This window comes from Haemaphysalis longicornis, unplaced genomic scaffold, assembly GCF_048455015.1.
Source record: "Haemaphysalis longicornis isolate Haplotype H1 unplaced genomic scaffold, Haemaphysalis longicornis Haplotype H1 scaffold_1, whole genome shotgun sequence".
In the NCBI taxonomy this organism is placed as follows: Eukaryota; Metazoa; Arthropoda; class Arachnida; order Ixodida; family Ixodidae; genus Haemaphysalis; species Haemaphysalis longicornis.
The window spans coordinates 208128205-208144549 of record NW_027526203.1 but is presented as its reverse complement, the minus strand read 5'-3'; positions in this window follow the sequence as shown (position 1 = coordinate 208144549).

Sequence of the window (16345 nt, the reverse complement as noted above, 5' to 3'; positions counted from 1 at the left end):
CTCTTGACTTATCTGTATTGAAGTAGGCGGCCTATATTGTTTACTGTCATCTTCACCAGGGACAAAGTCAGTCAGAGCTGTTTGTCTCATTGGCTGCCGAACATAACTTCGAACGTATTTATTTGTTTATTTATTTATTTATAAAAATACCTCACAGGCCCAGCAGGGCAGTGGGTAAGGGAGGGCTTGCACGGGAAGCTTTCACAAAATAGCAATGGACATACGTTCATTATCCACAAGTGAGTCGGGGAGCGGATTATCTCATGCGTTGGTCTTGAGGTTATTTTCCCCGTTGGTTGGCTTCCCTAGTCCGGAATGCCATGTCCTGCCGCAGCACGGACGGCCCGGGTCACCAGGCCACGCTGGTTCTCCAAGTCAGTGCTAGTCAGCACGGCCTCCCATTTCCCCGTGATGGTTTCAGGGTCTCCGGTAATGCCCTTCCACTCTCAAACCACGTGGTATTAGGGTGTTGGGCATTCCGCTGCAAAACGTGCAAAAAATATCTGCAGCAAGCCCAGTTACAAATGAGTTACATGTGGAAAGCAAAAAAAAAAAAAAAAAAAACGTCACAACAGGCGTAATACAAGCAATTATACAGTAAGTATAATAACAACAAGCCAAAAAATATTGCAAACCACGAAACAAGAACCATTATGAAGCAATAACAACAACTAAAAGAAGCATAAACAGTAATACTGCATTTTGGCGAAGCAGCGCCAGCATTCCCGAGTTCGGGTAGAAGCTAGAAAAGGCTTTTGTAGATTTTTGGGCAATGTTTCTGGGTTAGTCACGGAGTGATATTACATGGAAGATCGGCCGAGAGGCGGGTTGCACGTGGTACAGCTGATGAATGCGTTTGTGGTACCATGGTGACACCGTGAGGATGAAATAATCTGCGTGATGTGGCAATATGGCTTAGAATGGGTTATGGGAAGGTGTTGCGCTATACATATATTTGAGATACATGAACCGACATTATTTAAGCCTGTTGCTATATTGCCCTCGGGGGGTGGGGGGTGAGTTCTTTTCGGCGTCATTTGATTGATTGATTGATTGATTGATTGATTGATTGATTGATTGATTGATTGATTGATTGATTGATTGATTGATTGATTGATTGATTGATTGATTGATTGATTGATTGATTGTGGAGTTTAACGCCCCTAAGCTACATCTGCGATATGATGAGGCGTTCCGGATTAGTTTCGACCCCCTGGGGATCTTTAACGCGCGCGGATATCTCGACAGATGGGCGTTTTCGCTTTCGCCTCCACCACAAAAGCAGCCACCGAGGCCGACATCGAACCCACTTCCTTGGGATCAGCACCAAAATGCTTTAGCCACTGAGCCACCGCGGCCGGTCACAAGACATTTCTAGCATCCGTTAAACACTTATACGTTTGCATTAAGCGATTTAAAATTTTTATACTAATGAAAAAATACGGCTGTCGTCCCCCCAAACCCAACCCCCAGCAATGCGTTAAACAGCGGGACACCCTGCTGGGGCCAGATTCTCTTCATCATGGCAGCTACAGGTGAACTTGAATGAGAACGAATTGCAAAAGGGTTGAGTTCAGCTAAGGGTATTTCAAACATGAAAATCTGTCCGGCGAGAAAAAGCACGTGTAGCGATGACATTTCTGAATTTTGCTATCATAAATGCTTTAATGCAGTGTCCTGATGAAAGCACTGCTCATGGCTGCCAGGACAGACGGAAGACTACTTCCGTAAACCTTCTTTTATTTACTTATATCTGACTTCTAATGATTTGAAGTATTTAGTGGGAACATAAAAATAAACCAGTTCAGAAGAGCAAATACTCCTCCCCAGTTTTTCTTCCGGGGATTCAATCGTGCTGGTAGCAGTGATCCGAACTTAATTGTGACACTCATCAATCGTTTCAATAAGGAATATGTGGTTGTAAGGATCTGAGAGACATAATAGTAGAAGTGGGGTTTGTTTGCTATCACCATTATCTACGTAATATAATAAATAAATTAGAAATAAATGCAAGCTATTGTTTCAGAATTGATGCAAAAATTTAACTGGCGAGATTTTCCTGCCGATAACCAACGCTATGAGATGCTACTGAGGGCGCATTTTGGCAACGGAAAAGCAGAAATCTAATTACCAATCGCTTTATTTTACCCAGATAATTTACTGGGAATTTTTTGTGTGAATGATTCGTATGGTAACGTATCCTAAACGTAGCCCCTAAATCCTGGCGTGGGCCTTGAGCATAACGGCTGGCGTAGCGCCCCTTAATTTAAAGGAGTACTGACACCAAATTTTGACGCCTAAAAAATGATATAATTGGCTTCATTAGTTTGTACAGATGCCTCACAGAAATTTTTGCAGCGATCCGAGGCCGGAATCACATCTAAAATCGATTTTGATTGTCCCGGCCGCGAGCTTCCACAAATCGGCAGCACTAGCGAAATCGCTTTCGGCGTGACGAAAAATCGGCCGGCGTATCTGGCCGGTTCAGGGTGACGTCATATAATTGTTTTCGGAACCGGAAACGATACCCTGCGCTGCTGTTGTCGGTGGTATTCGTTTGGGCAGGAGACGTACGGGTGTAGCTGCGTGAGCAATGCTTGTAAACTTTGCGCACTTTGCGTGTTCGACGTTTTTGCTTTCAGTTCATGGCCGGCGCATGGTGTTCCCTTGCACTGGTGCCAAAAACTGCGCGGTGCCGGCACCGCACGGTGCGCGATATCGACGTGCACCGCGGCCACGCGGCGGTGCGCGTCGCCGAGCTCGCCCAAGTTGTGCAAGCTCGCGGAATGCGAAGTACTGCTCGTGGAAGCCTGTCCGAGCAAATCGACGACGAAGCCAATATGCATTATTTTCCAGGCGACGACATGCAGCGCTAAACGTCGACTGAGTTCATGCGCGGCGGCGCCCGCAAGAACTCTCGCCCAAGCCAGCGGGCTCGGCGTTGCTCGGGTCAGCTTAGGTGTTTGGAACTTCAGGCTTAGTATCGTGGCGAATATTTGATCTCCGGTATCTGTACAACTGCGAATGACCATTCCTTACACAACTTTTCACCACACTATCATCCCCTTTTTCGCATACTGAGCTTTATTTTGGCGATAATTGCCGTTTCAGCGATCGGTGACCAAGACATGTGCCGTGGCCTGTTTTGATTCTAGCGCGCAGGTGGCTCCATCTTTCGGTCGCTCGCCGCACCGCGGTGCCGGTAATGCTGGGTCGGAGCGCCGAACCTCCGCTTCCGGTCAGCGTATGCTTACCATCGCGGCAAATATCTGAACGCCGCTTGTAAATTCAGCGCTGATAACAACCCCTAGCACAATTTTTCACCACACTAGCACCGACTTTCTCGCATATGGAGCTTCTTTTTCGCGATCAGATTGATTATAAGAGTGGCGACAAGCTGTTGCTATCACGGTCTGCGCCGGTTCGAGCCGCAGTGATAATAAAAAACGGACGACGGCGGAGACATCGCCGGCCTAATCGCGCCTGGCCAAATAAAGTTGCTCTGTCTGTCGGGTGACAGCGACTCATCCGAGTCTGACGATTCAGACGACATGTCGACTGCTCGGGCGAGTGCGGACCATGTGCAATCGTAACAGACGATGCGGCGAATGACGTCACGGGTGAGACCGTGACGTCAGACTGGCCCGCTTGCAGGCTGGCCTTCGAACGGCCATTTTCCCGCGCGGCGACTGAATTTGAAACTGGTTGCAATAAACGTGCTATAATTAATTCTGTGTTAGCGGCTGACGGCTTTTGGTTCGATTTTCGTAATTACTGGGCCAATAGGTGTTCTTTACATCATAAAAAACTGAAAGCGAGAAATTTAGTGTCAGTACTCCTTTAAGATGTAAGAAGTCAAGCTTGGCACTCGGCTGACCGCAGATGTTTTTTAACGTCTAAACTACCGGCCCTAATGATTGTTACAGCAATCATTAGGGCCTGATTGTTACAGCAATCATTAGGGCCTCAAAGAAGCTTTTTTGTTCTCGACAGAGATGCCTGCAGACTTGTAAAAGTTAATTTGCCTACCCGACTTTGCGAGCAGATTATAAGTTGGATATAAAGAACAATTTGGTCGTTCTCGCTCATAAGGGCAATCATTCCCAAACAATTGCGCTTCAACCAGATGATTCACATTATATATAAAACAAACAAACACAAAATTTTATTGACCCCCCAACCTGTACAGAGAAACATTATGACCGAGGCAAACATTATGACCCAGGACACAGGCAAAATATCCTCAAGATAGTTTAATAAAAATGTCAAATTGAGACATTCAACCCTCACAAGTATATTCGGTGGTGCCACGACACAGTTTTTTTCGTGTCCTCAGTTTAGTCATGATCAAAGTTCAAGCAAAGCCTGCTGTCATGATCAAAGCCAGTGGGTAGATCTCAAGCTAGTTCTCAACTTTGCCTACAACTTTCTGAGACAATCATAATCTCAGTGACACCTTATCTACATGACAAGAGCACGCCTGATTTTAGCCACGAGACCCCGAAGCGTCGGGATTGGTAGCAACTCAAGCACTTCGCGATCAATCCACCGCGAATATTCGAGTTTTAGAGGTAGTGGGGTATAACCGGCCGAAATGAGGGCCGCCTTCGATGTCTTAACATTGCGTGGCCGCAGGCGGCACTCCCAATTGATTCCAGATGTGCGCATCGAATCTGTCCTGTTGTAGGCTCTCCAACGTTCCCCACAGCGTGCCTCCTGAATGGGGAGCCAGCGGCGTTACGAAGCGCTGAAAAGTAGCGCGTTTTAACACTGCACACTCACAAGCGAGCGTGTAAAACTCGTCCGACTGTGTATGGGCGCACGTGCATGCGCGTCGCGTGGAGTCCCGTGCTACGCGGCGGTGGTCTGAATCGTTTCGAACGAACGAGACGAATCAGATGGCTGAGCGCCCGGCGCGAGTAGAAAAGCTGGCGGGCAAGGGGGAGTGCGAAAGGGGATTGTGCTGCCCTCCGCGTTGTATCCCCGAGCGGCGTTTGTCTTTGGTGGAGGATAAAGCCATACTGCGGGCACGAGTGCTCTTGATCCCGGAGTGCTCAACAGCGCCGATTGGTCGCAGACGGGTCCTGCGGCGAAAGCAGCAGGCAGTGGTAGCTTTGCATGCTTTCGCTACTGTGGTGGCAGTGTAGCGATTTTTTCTTCTGCAGCTGTCCTCCACACGCATGCATGAAGCGAACAGATTATTACAGAATGGAAATGTTTCAAGCGATATAAAACTAAAAAGAATTTTAGGTAAATAAGTAGATAATCAAACAAAAAGTCATGCACCGATCCGTTAAACGACGACGATGGTTGAACGCGAAGCTTTCTCGTGAGGGATTCTTTGGTTGCCGTGTGAGTTTTTCAAACCGCTTCGACCATGTCGAAATGGAGCAATCGGATAGACGCCGCCTTCATATCGCAGGGGATCCAGGTTCGATTCCGGCCACCATAAACGCTTTTTTCTTTCACTTCACCCACAATCATTCATCACCATTGTCAGAGAAAGTGGGCTTTCCTGCAGGGCATTTTCGCGTTACAGACGCATCAGTGAGAACACTAAAACTTTGCTTTAAAAATATTGCTAAGCAGTCAAGGCAAGCTAAGTAATCAAGCTGTCAGCCAATAAACTAAAGCTAAGTGTCGCCATCATGTCAAGACAGTCCTTGCGTTAAAGAGTCGGTCGAAACAAGTTGGGGTCAACAACCATCGTTCTAAGTTGGTCAGTCACAACGAGCGCTTGCGGAACTTAATGTTCTATTCCAAACCAAGCTGCCACGTTTGCCGCTTCGAGTGGCTGAAACACATTGTATTAGAATTTCAAGCCGAAGGAAAAAAAAATAAAGTTTGGCTTAAAACGCTACAATTTATGAGCTTTTTTTATTTTTAGAAGACACTGTTGAGGAAAGGACAACGTTTCACGCACTGGCGATACACAAGAACATTGATGTACATTGATTGCATCCTGACTACCAATCAGCTATACCGGTAAGGCTAATTTGTCATTTGATCGAGCGTTAACGTCATTTTACATCACGAAAGCTTATGAACTGTTCAATACTTGTGAAACCATTGGCACTTGTTGCGGACAGCAGCCGGAGCGCGTTTTTGTGGCCGTTGTCGGAGCGTCAGTTGCAGCACTCACTGAGGATCAGGTTATTAGCAAGGCAACAAACGAACAGCTTTCTCTACAGGTCACTGTCGTTTCTGTGCATTGCTCGTTAATGGGCGCTATTATTACAAGTAGGAGTGGGGACTTTTTTGCAGGCAATTCCACGTTACCTGCCGCAAGCCCTGTGCATATGAAAAGACAACTGACTGGAATGTGTCAGGACATTGACACTCTTGGTCGCCATTTTTCGGCGGATGGGGCTGTAAATTCTACAAGTGCTTACAAACGAAATTGCAGTTTTGCGGAAAAACTTGAACATTTAAAAATTACGATCTGCAAAAAATACTAATGCCGAAATTTTCATAAAACCGTCTGTTTGCATGGTGAAATCTGCGTGTTTGGAGGGGCTTCATAAAAACAGGTTCTAGCCTGTTTTTACGGGCAAGCATTTCATGTGAGCATGGAAAATGCCTGCCTTTTTTCTAAAAAACAGGCAGGCACTTCATGTGAGCAGGAATCTGAGGGGGACAGAGGTTTTCAACAAAAGCGCATGTGCTGTCGCTCTTTCCAGCTCATTCTGGTTTAAATGCCTCCTGTAGTGCTGAGAACTTTATCTGCTGCGTAAATGAACGAAAAGCGGAATTAAACAAAAGACACTGCATCACCGCGTTTGCTTTTACTCTGTCCATTGCTTACTTACGCTGCGTTATTATCCTGAAACTGTTCCCAGTTTGAAGCTTTTATTACATCCCATTAACTTAAGTGACTATTCAGACACGCGGCAACTTGATTATATGATTATAACAAAAATAATGACAATGACTGCAAGTCTTCAAATACATAAAAAATGGTTTAAGTAATGTACGTTGGTGGGTTCACAGTTCGTGAATAAAATGACTGCTGGCTGCGGCAACCATTTCTTTTTCTTTGTTCAGTTAAAAGTAACTGTTCTCTTGCAGAGTTTACACATGGTTCAAGTTGCGGTACAATTCGTGCATATTTCTTCCACTCATGGTATTCCCTGCGCGTTCATGCTGAGAGCGGTGAACGAAGCCGACCGCCACTCCATGCGCCTCAAGCCTCGGTCGTAAACGTCGAGGGTACATGCGTCGTAAGCCATCGGCACGTGTCGTCGCTACAGTGCGGAACCGATGCGTGCGCTGCGGGAAGAGCGCAGGCCCTAGTTCCCCAGCCGATCACGGCTCCGATTCGCGGCGGTGGGGTGGGATGTGCGTCGGCCACCTCAGCCGGTCGGAGTACAGACACTGGGAACAGGGGGAGTCCGTGCACTAACAAGGCTCTTGAGTGCTGGATCTCATGCATGCTGGCCTAGGCGCATATATTACACGCGGGTATTGGTGGCCCTTCTCACATAGCTCGGTTTTTCTAGCCTGTTAACGGCCGGTCGGTAGGCACAGTATCAAGGTTCCGCGAATGCAATATTCAGGGCTATCTACTTGACAACGCATTCATCAATTCAGAAAGGTAGGTTTTGTCTCCTGTTTTGACCATTGGCACGTAACGAATCGTGCGTGAATCTCCCTACGGGGGGGGGGGGGGATTTTATCCAGTACACTAGAAGCAATTCTCCACGCGTAACGTGTGGCTATTGTAATTACTGTGTGGATATGCGCGCATGCAAGAGATGGAATGACGGAAGCCGAACTAATTGTTGCCCTCAACCGTATACCAGCGGTTGCCGCGCATAACGCTTCCCTACATGGCCATGCACGCCTGAAGTTTACCGATCGGATTCACTCACCGGGCCCAGCTGCTAGTCAAAAAACAACCTATAAACAAAAACAGACCAAGAACTCGCACTGCCCTCACACTCTTCCGCCTTCCTATCCTCGGACAAAAGAAGCGGTCGGGTATCTCTCATCAGTCAATATAAACATCAGTAATATTTAGCCACTCAGCCAGTACGAAAAACATGGGATGGCAGATGATATGTGTATTCATGCACACGAAATACCCCTTCCACGCTCCAAAGCACACATACACGCACTTTCCTCATTCCGATTCTCACGTTATGAGTAGTGAACGACAAACATATAGTACAGGGATGAGGGATGCCCTTTCGGTAGAGGGATTTTGATTGCTCTCAGGAATCCAAGATTTGTTTTCGTCAATTAGAAAATAATCACTGGCACCAATAAGGGCTTTTGAGCACCAACACGGTACCGCAGTGTTTAGCAAAGAAAATTTCAGTGCCCTTCCACTCTCTGAAGAAGAATCACCAGCGAAGCTGGGCGCAGTTTGAGGAGTGCATGAAACAAAACAAGTTTGTAATTTGCAATTGAGCGTACCTCCTCCACCCATGCAGAGCTGGCCGGGCTGCACCTTGCTGCAGACCTGCTCCTGGAGAAGGGCAACCAGATTTAGGGGGCCTTCATCTTAACCGACTCCCAGCCCGCTCTCTTGCGACTGCCAGCGGCGGACCAGCCATCGAGCTCCAGCGGCGTGGAGCGGGCGCCGACGGCGAAGCTTCACCTGGTGGAGTCCCGCGGTTGGGACCTGCAGCTCCACTGATTTCCATCTCATGTCGGAATCACCGGCAATGAGATGGCTGACGCCCTGACCAGAGGTGCTGCTCGCCAGGATGGGGTCCCTGCCTCCAGCGCCCTGAGGCCTTTCGTCGCCGCACAACCCATCCTGGCGCGGGAGGTGGAGACGATGCACCCGGACCCCAGAGTCATCAGCGGCCAAGCTCCACAGGTCCTACATGGCCGCATCAGCAGGGACGCCCGCTCCATACTCCTCCACGTGCGGATCGATTGCTGCAACGTGGCAGCCAGCTTGCACCGACAAGGCCACCGGTCGTCGCCCACATGTGCTAACTGCCCAGAGACCGAGACCCTGCAGCACCTGCTCTGCTCCTGCCGCCAGCACGATGCCCCGAGAGCAGAGCTTTGGGCCGCACTCCAGCGTCTCGGGCTGCCCAGCCACACCCTGATGGACCTGCTTTTCCCTACGGGCCCCAACTCCATCCAGCGGGAAGCATTCGGACTTATCCTGGCCTTCCTGAAGGAGACCAACCTCATAGAACGGCTCTGGCCCAATGCCTGCCGGCCAGCCATACGAACTCCTTATCTCTTTCTTTCTCTCCCCCTTTTTCTGTGCCAGTTTGTTCTCACCAATCTCCTTTCCTTCCCCCTCTCCCCTTCCCCGGACTGTGTTGTATGCTGGTGAACTCCCAAAATATCCCCAGTCCACTCCTTTTCCACTTTCTATGTCAATAAAGCACTCACTCACTCACTCACTCACTCACTCACTCACTCACTCACTCACTCACTCACTCACTCACTCACTCACTCACTCACTCACTCAATCACTCACTCACTCACTCACTCAATCACTCACTCACTCACTCAATCACTCACTCACTCACTCACTCACAGCGTACTTCCTAGCTAATTTGCTGAATGAAACTTGCAGGGACAACAGTTTTACTCTAGCAGACAAACATTGGGTTGTACATTTCCCTCTCACGTAGTAGGCATCTTATTGTCTGGGTAACACACCAACCCAAACGCTCGACCCCGGAGGACAGCAGTCAGGCCGCATCGGGCCGTGAGACATCCATGTTCAAATCTCCTACCAGCCCAACGAACACGTCGTCGGTGAGTGCGCGAAGCCTGGCTGCGCGTGCATGCCCCCTTCTCCTCTACTCCCTCCTTCACCACGCCCGTGCACGCGTAACCGGCAACCGGTGAAGTGTGTGTGCTTCGACGCGAAAGACACCTGCAAAAATGACGCTCCGGATGCCCTTCAAGCCGGACGAGAAAAACAGCGGCCAAATCGTCACACCAGAAGCCCTTCAAGAAAGAAACAATCACTATAGCTCTTGGCTGGGAAATTTTCCTGTTTATGGCGATTTTTCTGTTTTTGGTGGAAATTTTCCTGTTTATGGTGGAAACTAGCTTCGCTGTAAAGTACAAGATATAGAAAAAGAATCTGCCTCCCGGTGTCACATTAAGCGGCTGAAGCAACGCCAAAGCAAAACATAACAAAAGCCCCTGTTGAAAAACAGCGTCTAAGGTAAGCGAATAAAAGCAGAACGAAAATAAAAAATAGAGAGATCTGCCTCGGGCTGTCACGAACGGCCGAACTCAACGAGATAAAAAAAATAAAACTGCGTTCGACTCGTTTAAACCGCATAAAGTCGGCCAACTCCGCCCGGTAGCTTGAAAATAAAGAATGGCGGGGACGATTGAAGTATTATTTCCGCGCTTTATGTACCAATTCCCCAATAGGGAGCCTTGCCTTCATTTTCTTTCCACATAATAGGACGGCGCGAGAATTCATCGGCGGTACGATTTTGCACTACCTTTCAAAAACGGCACACAGGGGTACATACGACTCAATTAATACCTTCGTCTTCTTATTTTACGGGCAGACCTGTTTTTGGTAGAGGTTTTCGTGGGACGAGGCATGTCAACGCGGCCGCAGCGATGTGGAAAGAGCATAGAGGAAGAGCAAGCTCCAAGCACGCGTGCAGGAAGTTAAAAGGACGGAAAACCGATTTTTGTCGCGTATATGTTCTCTAGCTCATATGAAAGCCAGCGTTTTATATAGCCTGGTAACCACAAGCAATTGTTAAACAAATTGGCGGAAATAATTTTAATTTGGCTGCAAACTTCCTGAAATCGGAAGGGTGGGGGTCGTAGTGTCGAAACTTGACACTACAATATGTGTCCCTGTCACGTGACCTGCAAACCTAGCAGCTACTGTAACTGCTGAAACGTTTATTTACGTATTGAAAACCTTTTAACACAAGTATTTGTAAAAGGTCAAATTGTATATGTATTTCTAAACATTATTTTGAAATTTTTAAAGACACGCCGCCCGGCGTCGCTGGGTGGCTCTCAGTGTGGCTAACTGAACCTCCATGCCCAGAATCAAAGGCAGCGTTCAGTAAACAGACCCAGCGAAGGAGCTTTAACGATTCTGCCTCGGTCAGGAACGTTTGTTCTGCCAAAATAGTTAATTTCAGTTTCCAAATACGCCAACGGCAGCTTTAAAAAAAAAAAAAAGAAACTCGCGCCCGGGGAGAATCGAGTTTCCCACCTCCACAACGTGAAGCCAGATTCTACTCATCGTCTATCCAAACAGATGGCGCATTCGTGCAAAAAAGACCATTGCATTAAAAAACACACACATACAGGAACAGGTAAGCCTGCGATTTTAATACCCAGCTTTCTCGCTCAAAATTCCAACCTCTCAGGAACCTAGCAAAACCACTTAGGAAAGTGATATTTGGCATGAAGCCAGAAGTCAACGTGAAGACGAAAATACTAAAAGAACTTTCCAGGTTTCTGAATATTTTTTGTGTAATTCTCTGTCAAATCTTACTCCCCATGCATTTCTATGGGATAGTTTCCATGGCTCAGGAACCTAGTCGCGCAACGTGAGCGACTTGAAACTGTGCACAAAGCAAGTATTCACCCCAAATATTAGCTGTGCAAGAACTTTTCATTTCTCTAAAACATTGCAGAGTAATCACTGTTGAAAGGACTGTCATGAGTGGGAAAGCTGCACATATAGCTGGGGACAAGTTTTAGATGTGAAGCATCTTATAGTCTGGGCATGTCCCACGTCGGCGTCCGCACTTACACTGCGCATGCGCAACTCGCCTCCTTCCCTCTCTCCCACAGCTGCGCGATACTCCCGCTACTTCTTCTCTCGTACCAGCTGCGTGCACTTCGCTTTCGCTTCTCCCGCGTTCTCGCTTCTGCTTTCGCGGCGCATGCTCGGCGCTTGCGCATCTGTCCTCCTCTCGTCTCCTCTCCTTCAACCTTGAATGTAAATCGGGTAGCGCGCTGCGCGCGTTCAGTTCAGCGCTTGCTACGGTTGACTCCACTTCACTCCGTTCATCCGATGAAGTGTGATGGAAGCAACAGTCCCGTCAGTTAATGGGCCACCCAAATTCGACTACGAACACAACGGAAACACAACGGAACCCCGAGATGCTCCGCATCTACTCAGCGTTCCATTCGGGAAGATGGGGCTAATTTTTTAAATATCGCTTTTTATTGCGAATAAGACAAAAGTATGTTGCCGAGCTACCCTATGTCATGGTTGCCAGCATTATTTTTGGGAGGGACACATACGGCTCGTAGATCTAAAAATTGCAATTTAAAAAGTTCTAGGGCGTTATCAGTAAAACCGTTTTTCGTCAAGGTGCTTTAAGTGATGCCCTTTAATTTGGGTTAGAAAATATATACTCGAAAAAAATCGGTTGTCTGTCCCTTTAAAAGAATTCTTGAATGAGACATTTATATAGGATAATAATTTATAAGCTTCTAAATTTGGTGGCAGTTGTTTATACTTGTCAGCATTGTTGAGCAAAATAAAACATTAAGAATATTTGAGGGAAGACGTCACTACATATGTGATATTTGCAGTGTTATTTTAATTGAAAATACATGGCTTCTTGATTTTTGCCATGACAAATAAAAAAATACGCCGTGAAAAGATGTTTTGACCTCAAAATACAAAAAGGCTCGCGGTGCTGGCAGTGTTCGAAGTTCAAAAGTAACAAAAGGTTCCACTAGATGGCGCGAACAGCGGAACACGGCAAAATTGAATTGGTGCGAAACGTAATCGACCTGCTGGCTTTGAGAAGTTCTACGAAGCCTAGCCTTGCGAGTAGGGAACGCGGGGAAGCTTCGCTGTTAACATCAGCGTTCGCGACGGTAAAGGGGCTATGCAAAGAAAACACGTTTGGGTCATTCGAAAGATTGCCTCGTTGGAATCACACTGACACCACTTTTAACGTAAACGTCTCTCAAATATGCGCTATATAATTGGGGACAAAGGGCATGGCGATGCGACTCACTAGCTCATTTCCCGCACTACAACCTATGATGTAATATGCACAGATGTGCGATTGGCTGAGGTCGGCAAAGGCAAAAACAAGTCATGCAGGGCGTATAAGCTTGCAGAACGAGCTATTTTCGTTCAAATGGAATGCATATTCATTTTAACGCACTAAGAATGGTGGGATAAACAATGGAAGTTACGATTGTACACGTAAAGAAAGAGGCACCAGTGCGTACGGCTGTTGGTACTGCGCACACTATGCTTGTTATAGCTGCACAGCAGTCCGGTGCTTTGTGGTTGTCTCACACGAAACTGGCCGATTGGCGTAAGCGACATTGTCTTACGTGACTCTGTTTGTCGAGCACACCCAATGTTTCCCGAAACGATTACTACCAACCGCAGCAAAACAAAGCCAGGTGCAAATACGGTCAGAAACAAAGCGAGGGCGGCAGCGGTCCTCCGCAGTATGGTAACGCCATCTACGAGGACTGACGCTAAACAGTGCGTTCCACAGTCCGCTGCAGAATAAACAGCTTACTAGCGTTCGCTTTTCCTTGTTACGTCTTGATTACGTCATCGCAGACGTCACAAAACCCGTGATTTTGCGGGAGCATCACAATTTTAAATGAAATTGGTTAACTTCTCAGTAAATAACGCATTGCTTGCTGCTGGAAAAGCGCTAGGGGCAATAAAATCACCAAACTTTCGAATAAAACAAACTTGTATTTTTTCGGCATGGCCGCTTTAACTTCAGTGAAGCTAGGCTAATTTTTTTTATGCTTGTAGTTATAATTCTCCGATCAACAAAGACAAAAAAAGCATTCCTCTGACCCAGTCTGTAAGCAGTTTAAAAAGTGCTCCTGTGGTAATCCTTGTTGTTTGTAATGCTCCCGACCACCTTGATAAAACAACCTCAATGACAGCCGCCCCGCGGCATCTGATTTGAGTACGGAGGGGTTAAGGATGGTGCGGCCCAGGCTGCAGCCGCGCTCGCGTAGAAAAGCCTGGCTATGTTTCCGCCCGACGGGCAAGAAAACCGAGAGCGCATTACGACACTCGCGCGTACCCCGTGCAACTCCGGTGTGGCAGCTTTTGCGTGTAGGACTGAAGCGCTACATTTGATACCGCATAGCCTCCCGCGGCGAAGGACTCGCGCCGCTGCCACCATCGCTTCCCTTCATTTCTGCTTCAATTCCCGCCTCTTCCCGGGTCCCCGTCCACCCCCTCACCCGTCTCCCTTCCGCGTCCCTTCAGCCGTTCAGTGTCGCTCGCCTAGCAGCGTGGCTGCTCCGGCTAAGACCGAGGCGGCAACAGTGGCGGCGTCGGCGGCTCTGTCTTTGAAAATGCGTTCAGGCTTGGCCGCTTCCTAATGGAACTTGAGTGTTCGCGCTTTCCTCGCCCTGAGCCCGCGATCTATCGCTTCCCGCCCCCCACCGAGATTCCTCCCTGCCTCCTTCTCCCTCGCCTGCCCCTTTTTTTCGGTAGCTGTGCTTCGCGCCTTTGCTTTTGAGTATATATCGTTCACGCGGTGCCCTTCAACGGGCGATCGGTGCGTACGCGTGCTCAGGATAGACGGGCAGGGGCGTGCCGGGTCGGTCGGTGTGATTTAGTGTTTTCTCATTAGTCCCCGCCATTCCCTTTACCCTCGGCCAATACATAAGCGCGCGCTTCGCCTCCTCCGAGGCAGCGAACCGCGTCGGTGATTGCGAGTGCCACCGAAAAAGCTCGGTCGGCGGAGCTTACTTGTCGATAAAAACGGGCTGTCGGTACCGCTAATACGCCCACTGAAGCCCGGCGCGGCAAAGCGAATACGGACAGCGGGAATAAAGGAAGCCGAAAATTACACCCGCCAGTTTTGTTTGTTTATTCGTTAGTTTCTTGTGGGCTTGAAATCAGATTCCGCGATCGACGGCAGGCTTTTCCGGGGCGCGTTGGTGTATTAAATTTCTACGATGAAGGCCGTTGAGTGTACAGGTAATTGAAACGGCGTTATACGCATAAAAGTCTTCCCCATAGTTTTGATAAATTAAAGGAAACGGTTTGTGGGAAAGTTAGAGGGATGCGAAAATTTAGGTGGAGGCGTTTGTAAGTTCTAACAGCAGATGGTACATATGCACTTAAATCGGTGAAGGAATTACAACAGTGGCGCCCCCATTTCAAACTAAGAAAACCAGTAGTAGCGTCGTTGTCCGGTCGAGGCAGAAATCGTCTGCTCTTGTCACATTCTCCAAACCCCAGTCCGTATCCGGTTTTCGAATTTTTACGAAAACGCTTGTGTGGTCGAGATCTGAAAACAGAATGTTAACACAGTACGGAGCTAGTCAGAAAATTGTAGTTTTTCAGGTAATCACAGAATATGCGAAACAGTTTTTAGTGATTCGGTGTCCTTGATTAAGCTTACGAAATCTTACTTTACCGATTCTGTCTAAATCTAGATCGAATTTATATTCTAAAAACTATCACTGCTGTCATTTCTCATTGTGCGAAACAGAAACTTCCAAAGGCGCATTGAGAGGCGAATTGGATACGATACAAGCTCGTCTCATAAGTACGGGTGGGCGATTGATCGATTAACCTTCCAAGTAATCAATTAATGCTTTAGTCGCGGTTAATTTTCTTAACCAGATAATCGGTGGACGTCATGTGAGCGAACAGAAACAAGAATGTCATTGTTAAAATTGTGCGAAAGCATGTCGAGGATCATATCCGTGTTCAAATAACCCGCCTCATGTCACAACAGAAAACTATGTAAGCATGCTCAGAGATGATAGTGATTAAAATCGAAAGCTTATAGTCAAGACAGACATAAAAATGGCTATTCTTAATATGAATATAAAGTACACTGTACAGAAAGCGGCACGCGGGCAGTCGCACCGTTTGGCCGTTGTATAACTAGCTCTGTCCTGACTATACGACGATTAATCGGCGCCTCCGGTAATTCCGGTGGGTGCCGATGGGCTGATTCTTGAAAAATGTGAGTGACGAACGCGGCGATAAGTCATCATCGTAGTCCACATCAGCGCCTGGATGACAACCTACTTACCTCCTCTGGAATGTCTGTGAACAGGCAGACGAGCATATTTGTCTTATTTTTCATTATATATGGTATTATAAATATTACTACAATATTATTTTGGGTCATTTTTCTTCGCGAGCCAACGCAACCGATTAATCGATTAATTAACCGATTAAAGCCAGCTGAATAATCGGATTAGAGCTTTTAAACGGTGCGCAGCCGTACTTATATGTATGTCATTACCGGAGCCTTCGCGGCTCAGCTGCATTGAAGAAACCGGAGGAGGCCATAGTTACAATACCCGTTTCAAGTGCTTAATGTTTTTTTTTTAGATGCGACTGCATCTCATTCACTCGCCTTGTCCCTCCATACGGCGTTGTTGTCCGTCCACACCC